The following is an 11,464-nucleotide window of genomic DNA, read 5'->3' on the forward strand; positions in this document are numbered from 1 at the left end:
TAGCCTGCTTCGGGGACTCCTTACTCCTGAGTCCCGGCTCACTATCCAAGTTGCTGTTGTGCCCCCAAGTCTTAGATGGGAGAAGTGCATTTACAGCCCACTACTCCACCAGTGTCTGCTGCAGGACCATTAGCATCCATACAACCTCAGGGACCGGGCCCCGGCCTTGCGCTTAGAACTTCTAGGCAGGGTTCTCCTCTAACCCACGTCCTCTGTTCCCTTTTACTCCTTCATTCCGTACTAATCTCTCCTTCTCATGGAAGATCAGGCTTCAGTTCAATGTCTTTCTCCTTTCCTTTCCCGTGCCAGCAGACCTAGGTCACTGAGGTCTGCTGCAGCACCTCCTTCATCCATCCCTCTCCCAGGGATCTTTTTTCCACACTCCTCTCTGAGTAACTCTCCGACTCACACTGACTGACTAACCTGAAATCCTAAACCTTCCCGCTCTTTTATGTATTCTAACTCCACCTGCCTCCCAGCACGTTTTGTGTTCCAAGCAGGGAGCCACCAAAGGTGCTCTGCTACACTCCAAGCAGGGAGCCGCAATGTGGCTTTGCTGAACTTCTGTGTTGTGTGGGATGCAGATGTTGGAGCATGGTCAGGAACCTCCAACTTACCTGGATGGTGAGGCACCACAGCTCAGGAGGAGGTGCAATACCTCTGTGGCGACTGAGCCTCAGGGGCGCCACATATGCGGTTGTGGGAAGAAGAGATAAGCGGGAAATAGAGGAGATCTTGAGAGGATCGAAGGTTGCGTGTAGGTAAGTAGCGGGGGACAGATGTATGGAGGAGACAGGTTGTCGATGGTTTTGTATGTCATAGTTAGGGTTTTGAACTGGAGCTTCAGGATTATAGGAAGCCACTGAAGGATTTGACATAGGGGAGAGGCTGGGGAATAACGGGGAGACAGGTGGATTAGTGGGGCAGCAGAGTGTAAGATGGATTGGAGTGGTGCCAGAGGGGAGGCCAGAGAGTCGGAGGTTGCAGTAGTCGAGGCGGGAGATAAGGGCATACACTAGTGTTTTTGTCGTTTCATGGTCAAGGAATGCACAGATCCGGGAAATATTCTGAGACGGCAGGAGGAGGCAAGGACTTGGATATGTGGCTTGAAAGAGAGGGCAGAGTTGAGGATCACCCCAAGGCACCGAGCATACGGGACTTGGGAAAGTGAGCAGCCATTGACCTTGATGGCTAGGTCTGGTGGAGGGGTAGAGTGAGATGGGGAAAGATGATGAATACTGTTTCGTCCATGTTCAGTTTTAGAAAGCGAGCAGAGAAGAAAGCTGAAATAGCAAACATTGTGGGATTTTGGACAGTAAGGAGGTGAGGTCAGGTCCAGATAGGTAGATCTGCGTTGCATCGGCGTAGAGATGATACTGCAAACCGTGGGATTCTATGAGCTGTCCCAGGCTGAAGGTGTAGATAGAGAAAAGTAGGGGTCCAAGAACAGAGCCTCGAGGAACACCGACAGACAGGGGGCGAGGTGAGGAGGTGGTGTGGGAGAGGGAGACACTGAATGTTCGGTTTGTTAGATATGACGAGATCCAGTATAGAGCCAAGTCTGTGATGCCAAGAGATGAGAGAATCTGTAGCAGGAGGGAATTTGTCCACAGTGTTAAAAGCAGAAGACAGGTCCAGGAGGAGGGCAGAGTAGTGTCGCTTGTTCTTGGTGGTTACTAGGTCGTTGGTGACTTTATTTAGGGCTGTTTCAGTTGAGTGATGCAGTCGGAAGACAGATTGTAACCGGTCAAAGAGATTCTGTAATGCTGTAGATAAGCCCCCGATCTAACCTGAAAGATAAGAAAAACAAGTTTTATTATACTCACCCAGGGGCGGTCTGGGTCCGCCGCCTTCCATCTTCTTGCGCCACCGCCTTCCTGCTTGCTTTATCACTCCAGGGCCATAGCGCTTCTGTGCAGGAATACTTCTTTGCCCTGTTGAGGGCAGAGTAAAGTACTGCAGTGCGCAGGCGCCGTGAAAGGTCAGAGAGGCCCAGCAACAAGGCAGAGAAGTACGCATGCGCAGAAGCCCTATGGCCTCAGAGCGATGAAGCAAGCAGCAAGGCGGCGTCGCAAGAAGATAGGAATACTCAAGAAAAAAGAAGTGTGTACAAAAAACGGCCAGGATCACCATGAATACATTTCAAATATTAGAAACAATACATTTTATTGAAGCATGATTACACAGGATCACACAAAAAAGGTACAGACCACATGTTAAAAACAATTAAAAAAAACATTGAAGGTATAATCCATAACACCTGAAGGACCGGTTAGGTTCCTTGCAGCTATCTCCACTGAGTGCACCAGACGTACCAAAAATAACACAACATTGACAATCAGCCAAAAGTCTGAATGAAGTAAATTACCCCAAAGACAGACTAAATATTCAAGTCCAGTGGCTAAAGCTGCACTGAGAGAGCCCCAATAGAGAAAATGCAAAAGACCCTAAACAATGGGGTCAGTTGTGCTATAGGTTTAAATATAGGGACTATAGCATATGGTGAAAGGTATTTAGGGGTAAAAGAAGAAGGCAGCAAAAAGCCTGTAGGTGGATGCGGAGGTACAAATACCCGGTCACAGCATGGTGTGTGGAGAGAGGAACCCCATGTTTATCGCCACTAAGTGTGGCTTCCTCAGGGGAAGATGGGAGGCGCCAGACCCGGACCTGCAACACCCATTGGAATGCTGTAGATAAGCCCCGAAAGACAGCGGCCCCAACTTATTGCGGAAAAACGAGCTGACAGGTTCCCTTTAACTTCTGTAGTAGAGATGTGTCGGAGGGTCGGAGGGGCACATCCTCCTACAGTGCAGAGCTGAGACCAGAAAGCAGGGTGGTGCTGTGGTTGCTGGAGATGAGAAGACACATGGAGACCAGAGCATGTGAGGACTTAGCTCCTGCACAATGGAGTTGTGTGGGTTGGGAATGAGGAATTTCATTTTTATACATAGGGCTAAGGGTGAGTGGTCTGAGGCAGGGCCGACGTTTGGGGCAGGCAAACAAGGCAGATGCCTAAGGCCCCCATCGACAAAGGGGGCCCTCTGAGGCTGCAGCCCTTTTATGAAGTGCACAGAGGGTGTACAGCATTACTTAGAGTGAATAATGCTGTGCATTCTCTGTAGTCCCAGAACGTCTCTCTCCCCTGGCAGTGTGGGTTAGAAGCTGAGAGTAAGTAAATAAAAGTCTTTTCCAGCTCACCTGTCCACTTTGTGCATGGCTGCCATCCCAGGAAAATCTAATCAGTAGTAAAAAATCCAGCACCAAAAGGTTGCGCTCCAACGAACTTTATTCCAAAATCTTCATATAAAAACATGGACAACTGACAGAAGAAAAAATGGCAGAGATAGCAGAGGTGGTGTCTGGGGCCTCTGCTATCTCTGCCATTTTTTCTACTGTCATTTGTCCATGCTTTTATATGAAGATTTTGGAATAACGTTCCTTGGAGTGCAATTTTTTGGTGCTGGATTTTTTACTACTGATTAGAAACTGAGAGTGTGGAGGAGGGACCACAGATGCTGGGGTAGGAAGATACCTGCAGCCCTGTCTGTGTCCCATCCTCCTCCTCATGGCTTCTCCTAATAAATCCTCTCTCCTGGGATCTGCACAAGTGAAGCAGCAGGACCTGGTATGTATCCATATATATGAGTATCTGTGTGTGTACATGTGCAGTATACAGTGTGTGTCTGTATATGTGTATATAGTGTGTACATATATACAGTATATTGTATGGTTGGGTATATCTATGGTGTATATATATATATAGGGACTGTGCAGAGATGATGTTGCAGGGGGACCATTGCAGTGATGTGTGCTGGGAGGGACTGCGGAAAAGGAGATGATGTGTTCTGATTGTGCAGAGTAAGTGATGTGTACGAGGGGCTGTGCAGAGAAGGGGGTGATATGTGAGGGGACTGTGCAGACAAGGAGATGATGTGTTCTGGGGGGGAGAGTAACTGCCAGTTGGCTCTGTATCAGGGTGTGTTCACACATTGCGATTTGTTGGGGAAACTGTCTCCAAGCAAAGTCGTCACCAGTATATTGTTCAGAACTCACTGACAATTTCTTTCCTTTGTTTAATGCAGCGCCTCAATGGAGTGATGCTCCTAATCTAAAGTTCCTGCTCCTATTACTATGTCACCTTCTGTGGGCACTGCTCACGTAGGTTTCCAGCATTTTGTGACCTGCCGGATCACTCCAGTGTTTCATGGAGCACGTGGAGGGCACTTTTCATTGTAATTCTATAGGAGTTTCATTCTAGTTCTCATAGACTTACGTTGAGAGATATTGTGTGCTGAGCAATGAGGAGGATGGTTGTGCAGACAAGATTGTGTGCTGGGGGGAACTGTGAAGAGAAGGAGATGATGTGTGGGGGGGGTGGACTGTGCACACAGATAGCCATTCGGGATGCTGGAAACTGCAGGAAACTTCAAGGGGACAGCATTCAAGCACACGGAATGTTGGAAACTGCTGCCAGGCGGGAGCCATCAAGGAGACAAAAGGCAAGCAGGCGGGATGCTGAAGACCTCAGGTAAGCAGAAATGTCCAGGAGACCACAAGCATGCAGGTGGGATGCTGGAAACCACAGGCAGGCGGGGAAAGTTCAGGAGATCAAACACAGGTAGCAGACAAAACTCCAGAGTAACATAAAAGTCTAAGACCATGTAAGCTGCACACAGCCAGGAAGATGTCCTGAAAACCGAAGGCGGACACGTAGATGAGGTCCTAGGGGACCAGGAACATGCATCATACAAAACACCAGAGAAACTAAAAAGTCTGAATACCTGGAAGTCGCAGACAGCTTGGAAGACGTCCTGAAAACTGCAGACAGGTTATGATAATGGAAACCACAGAGTAGGTGAGCAAGGTTACTGGAAACTGCAGACATGTATGTAAGGTCTTCCGGTGACAGGTAGAAAAGTTACTGCAAACTCCAGACAAAATTTATCCATCCTTTCCATTGTGTCAGTGTGCCAAACCCTGACTGCACTCAGATGTTAACACAGTGCAGACTTATTCCTGAACTCTCCAGTGCTTTGTTTCCATCCATTTCTGGGGGCAGTATATTTGGGGTCATTGTCCTTCTGGAGGGTTAATGACCTAGAACACAATCCCAGCTTTCTGACCCGGAGCACTACATTGCAATCCAGGTCAGGGCACTAAGTGCCAGAGGCAACAAAATAACCACAAAACATCTTTGAAACTCCACCATATTTGACTGTAGGTACTGTGTTCTTTTCTATTTAGGCCTCATTTCATTTTCAGGTAACAATAGAATGATTTGCTTTACCAAAAAGCTCTATGTTGGTCTCATTGTCCACAAGATGCTTTCCAAGGATTTTGACTTGCGTACATTTTGACAAACTGCAGTCAAGTTTTTTTATGTCTGTGTCAGCAGTGGGGTCCAGTTTCTCCTGCCATAGAGTTTAATTTCATTCAAATATTGACAGTTTCCACTGACACTGATGAACCCTGAGCCTCCTGTGCCTTTTTAACTTGATTAGGGCTGCTTATCCACTACCTGAACTATCCTGCGTTGCAACCTTTCATCAATTTTTCTTTGCCACTGTTAGCACCGCTCCCACCGCTCCTCGCTCCCCGGCTGTACTCACCGCTCCCGCTCCTGGTCCGGCTTCCTCCTCAGTCTCTGCCTTGACGCGCGCCCCCGCTCTGCGCGCTTTCCGGCAGCTGGTCTCCCGACGTCCTCCTCCACTTCCCTCGGCTGCGCGCATGGTACCCCTGCGCACGCGCCGGAGGGTTAGATCGTCCGCCTATAGCAGTCTGTCGGCGTGACCTGCTCGGATCCCGCCCAACCTATCAGCGCCCTCCACTAGGTATTTCAGGCCGCCCTCCCCTAGGGGAGGCGCCTGACTATTGAGTTATTGTCTCTTGTGTCTAGGCCGTGCTCGCTGCTGTAGCAGCTGCTATCCTGTTTACCCTCTGTGCTGCCTGCCTTTGTGCTCCCTGTCCCTGTGCTCCCTGTCTCCTCTTCATCGCTCACCCTCTTGAGCCGACCCCTGGTCCTGGCTGCCGTGGCGCTTGAACTCCCCGAGTCTGTTCCCTAACGATCCCTGTATAGGGGTCGGTCCACTTGGTGCGCTCACTCGGGGAGGGTTCGGCGTCACGGCCCAGTGGGTCCACTCTCGCTTCCGGCACCCGAAGTGTAACAGAATAGTCAGGCCATGGACCCCGCCGGGGCCGCCGCCCAAAAGGAGTTGGTATTCCTGAGGGAGAACCAGACTCGAATTATGTCTTTTATGAAGACCATGGATTCCCGCCTGTCGGCCTTACAGGCCGCTGACCCTGGCAACGCCTCCCAACTGGCCAGCCTCCAGCAGGAGCTGGTTCAGCAACGAGACACCCAATCCCACATCCTCTCTTACATGGCCTCGGTCGACGATCGGTTGCTGTCCCTGCAGTCGGCTGCTGCGCCCGATCCATCCCACGGTTCCGATTCCGTACCTGCCCCGTCACCCAGGCTGGGTAAACTGCCTCGGTATGGCGGCGACCCAAAGTTGTGCAGGGGCTTCCTAATTCAGTGCAGGTTGCATTTCGAACTATTGCCCCAACAGTATCCCACTGATCGGGCCAAGGTGGCCTTTATTGTGTCCCATTTGGAGGGAGAGGCCCTCTCCTGGGTGAATCCTCTGTGGGAGCGGGACGACCCCGTAGTCTCTAGTGTCCAGAACTTTATGGACACTTTCCGTAGAGTCTTTGACGAGCCCGGTCGGGTAGCTTCCGCCACGGAGTCCCTTTTCTGCCTCACTCAGGGTACCCTTACGGTCGGACAATATGCCATCCGGTTCCGTACCTTGGCCTCTGAGTTGGGGTGGAATAACGAGGCTTTGGTCGGGGCCTTCTGGCGTGGTCTCTCCGGCAAAATCAAAGACGAACTGGCAGGGCGTGATACCCCGACCACCCTGGAGGATCTTATTTCTCTGGCCACACGAATTGACCTCCGGTTCCAGGAACGCGCTAGAGAGGCTGCGAGAGAGAGGCGTCCGCTCAGACCATCTGCTTCTTTTCACAGGCCGTCCAGTCCTCGTCCTCCTGGTCCGTCCTCCAGTCTGGCACCGGAGCCGATGCAGGTGGATCGAGTCAAGTTGGCTGAACAGCGCCGTAAGGAGAGACTGATGGAGGGTTTATGCCTGTATTGTGGCAGCGCATCCCACTTCCTACGTTCTTGTCCTGAGAGGCCGGGAAACTCCTCCACCTAGGGCAGGTAAGAGAGGCCGACCTAGGTGTATCTCACTCCTCTCATCCCCTTACCCTTTCGGTTCAGCTGGTTTTTGGTCAGAGACGTGGCTCGGAGGTGGCCTATGTGGACTCGGGCGCGGCGGGGAACTTCATGAGATTGAAGGAGGTGAGGAAGTACCGGATTCCCGTTATTACCCTGAAAACTCCGCGTGTTATCGCCTCCGTAGATGGAAGACCCCTACAGGAGTCCGTGTCCCTGGTTACGGAGGAGGTGTGTCTGCAAATCGGGGCCTTGCACCGGGAGCGGATCGCATTCTACGTTCTTCCCGACTTAGGCCATGCCTTGCTACTTGGCCTACCCTGGCTTCGAACACACGAACCCGTCCTGAATTGGCGTTCCGGGGAGGTCCTCCGCTGGGGACATCCCTGCCAGGAGAGATGCCTGAGGTCTGTGCGTCCAGTCAGTTCTCCTCCAGTCTCCTCGGGTCCTGGGGGCTTACCAGCCGCATACTGGTCATTCTCAGACGTGTTTGATAAGAAGGAGGCGGAGATCCTTCCTCCGCATCGCCCGTATGATTGCCCTATCGAGCTACGACCCGGGACCATTCCGCCCCGTGGGCGAATTTATCCCTTGTCCCCAGCTGAGACTGCGGCCATGTCTGAGTACATTCGTGAGAATTTAGCCAGAGGATTCATACGGAAGTCTTCTTCGCCTGCCGGAGCCGGGTTTTTCTTTGTGAAGAAGAAAGACGGTTCTCTCCGTCCTTGCATCGATTTCCGGGGTTTGAACGACATTACTGTAAAAAACAAGTATCCCTTGCCTCTCATCCCAGAACTCTTTGATCGGCTGCGTGGAGCCCGCATCTTCTCGAAGTTGGATTTACGCGGGGCCTACAACCTCGTCCGCATCCGTCCGGGTGACGAGTGGAAGACCGCCTTCAACACCCGGGACGGGCATTACGAATATCTGGTCATGCCCTTCGGTCTCTGCAACGCTCCCGCGGTGTTCCAGGAATTCGTCAACGATATCTTCCGAGATCTACTATACTCCTGCGTGGTGGTGTATCTGGACGACATCCTTATTTTTTCCTTGGATCTGGCCTCTCACAGGAGGAGTGTCCGACTGGTTCTACAACGTCTACGGGAGAATCACCTCTACGCGAAGCTGGAGAAGTGTCTCTTTGAGCAGTCTTCCTTACCCTTTTTATGGTACATTGTTTCTGATTCTGGTCTGGAGATGGATCCCGGAAAGCTGTCGGCAATTCTTCAGTGGCCCCGGCCGGTGGGAGTCAAGGCGATTCAAAGGTTCCTCGGCTTCGCCAATTATTATCGCCAATTTGTGCCACATTTTTCATCCGTCATCAGACCTATCTCCAGTCTCACTCGCAAAGACGTCAGCCCCTCGTCCTGGTCTCCGGAGGCTGAAGAGGCCTTCTCCTGTCTGAAACAAGCCTTTGCAACGGCACCTGTTTTACACCGACCCGAGGCTACCAAGCCATTCATTCTGGAGGTGGATGCCTCTTCCATCGGAGCAGGTGCAGTGCTTTCTCAGAGATCCCCGTCCGGCCGACTGGTTACCTGCGGGTTCTTTTCGAAAGCCTTCTCTCCAGCAGAGTGTAACTACTCCATCGGGGATCGTGAACTGCTGGCCATAAAATTGGCGTTGGAGGAGTGGCGCTACCTCCTTGAGGGGTCGGTCCACCCGTTTACCATCTTTACCGATCACAAGAACCTGGCATATCTCCAGTCGGCCCAGAGACTTAATCCTCGACAAGCCAGATGGTCTCTATTCTTCGCTCGGTTCGATTTCAAGCTGCATTTCCGCCCCGGGCCAAAGAACTTCAAGGTGGATGCCTTGTCCCGATCTCTGCAGTCTCCTGATTTGGTGGAGGAACCGACTCACATCATTGATCCTGCCAAGATCATCACGGTGGCCCCGGTGAGACTGATTACTCCTCCTCCAGGCAAGACCTACGTGCCCGAGGCAGACAGGAAAATGGTACTGCATTGGGGACATTCCTCTAAAGTTTCTGGACATGTCGGAGTCAAAAAGACGATGGAGCTCATTGCTCGTTTTTACTGGTGGCCCTCTCTCCACCAGGATGTGTCTGACTTCACGGCATCCTGTTCCTCTTGTGCCAAGGTCAAGGTTCCTAGGCGATCACCCTCCGGCCTTCTGCTTCCCCTGCCGATTCCCTCAGTCCCTTGGCAACATATCGCTTTGGATTTCATTACGGATCTACCTGACTCTTCCGGATATACAACTATCCTGGTAACTGTCGACCGCTTCTCCAAGATGGCCCATTTCACGCCTCTTCCAGCCTTGCCCTCCGCCCCAGAGTTGGCGAAGATTTTTATCCAGCACATCTTTCGCCTCCACGGCTTTCCGAAGCATATTGTGTCTGATCGAGGCGTACAATTCACCTCGCGATTCTGGAGAGCCTTATGTAAGCTTCTGGAGGTAAGGTTGGACTTTTCCTCCGCGTACCATCCTCAGTCCAATGGCCAAGTGGAACGCATTAATCAGGTACTAGCGACATATTTACGGCAGTTCACCAACGCTCATCAGGATGACTGGGTCCATCTCCTCCCCTGGGCAGAGTTCTCCTACAATAATCACCCCAGCGAGTCTTCAGCCAAGTCTCCATTCTTCGTAGTGTTTGGGATGCATCCTGGTATCCCGCTACCTATTTCCACTACCTCTGGTGTGCCTTCAGCAGATTCTCTGACCCTGGAGTTCTCTAAAATCTGGTCTGAGACCAAGGAGGCTCTCAAGAAGTCTGGGGAGCGCATGAAAAGACACGCTGACAAAAGACGCTTGGACTCTCCGATCTACCTCCCGGGTCAACAAGTTTGGCTTTCGGCCAAGTACATTAGGCTTAAGCTCCCTTCTTACAAACTGGGACCTCGCTACATTGGACCTTTCAAGATTCTCAAATGCATAAACAACGTATCTTACAAACTGGAGTTACCCGTCTCGCTTCGGATCCCCAACTCCTTCCACGTCTCTCTCCTTAAGCCAGTTGTCTTGAATCGGTTCCACCCGGCTCCCAACCCTTCTCCTCTACCTGTCTGTTCTGATGATATCTTTGAGGTAAGAGACATTTTGGCCTCGAAAAAAGTCAGGGGTAAAACTTTTTTCCTAATTGATTGGAAGGGTTTCGGTCCCGAGGAGAGATCTTGGGAGCCACGGGAAAACATCAATGCTCCACGTATTCTTAAGAGGTTTTTAGCCAGACGCAATGGAGGGGAGGGTAAGAGAGGGGGTACTGTTAGCACCGCTCCCACCGCTCCTCGGCTGTACTCACCGCTCCCGCTCCTGGTCCGGCTTCCTCCTCAGTCTCTGCCTTGACGCGCGCCCCCGCTCTGCGCGCTTTCCGGCAGCTGGTCTCCCGACGTCCTCCACTTCCCTCGGCCGCGCGCATGGTACCCCTGCGCACGCGCCGGAGGGTTAGATCGTGCGCCTATGGCAGTCTGTCGGCGTGACCTGCTCGGATCCCGCCCGACCTATCAGCGCCCTCCACTAGGTATTTCAGGCCGCCCTCCCCTAGGGGAGGCGCCTGACTATTGAGTTATTGTCTCTTGTGTCTAGGCCGTGCTCGCTGCTGTAGCAGCTGCTATCCTGTTTACCCTCTGTGCTGCCTGCCTTTGTGCTCCCTGTCCCTGTGCTCCCTGTCTCTGTGCTTCCTGCTGTGCCATTGTGTTATCGCTGTGTCTCCTGCTCCTGCCCGCTGTTTAACCCTCTGTGTCCTCTCTCCTTTTAGTGTTGCTCCCTTTCCTGCCTCCTGCTGGTCCCGCCGTCCCACCTTCCACTCCTTCCGCCTACGGATACCCGTCTCCTCCTCGGATCTTCCACTACTCCTCTTCATCGCTCACCCTCTTGAGCCGACCCCTGGTCCTGGCTGCCGTGGCGCTTGAACTCCCCGAGTCTGTTCCCTAACGATCCCTGTATAGGGGTCGGTCCACTTGGTGCGCTCACTCGGGGAGGGTTCGGCGTCACGGCCCAGTGGGTCCACTCTCGCTTCCGGCACCCGAAGTGTAACAGCCGTCCGCGTCCAGGGAGAATAGCTACAGTGCCAAGGAACATCAAGATCTTTGGAGATGGACTTGTAGCCTTTAGATTGTTGGTATTTTTCAACAAGTTTGGTTCTCAACTCCTCAGATAGTTCTCTTTCTTGTCTTTCTGTTCTCCATCCATAGGGTGAAACACACACACACACAATACAAAGATTGAGTCAACTTCTCCCCTTTTTAACTGGTTTAATTTTGA

This window comes from Dendrobates tinctorius, unplaced genomic scaffold (assembly GCF_039654945.1).
Source record: "Dendrobates tinctorius isolate UK_male_01 unplaced genomic scaffold, ASM3965494v1 ptg000016l, whole genome shotgun sequence".
Classification (NCBI taxonomy): Eukaryota; Metazoa; Chordata; class Amphibia; order Anura; family Dendrobatidae; genus Dendrobates; species Dendrobates tinctorius.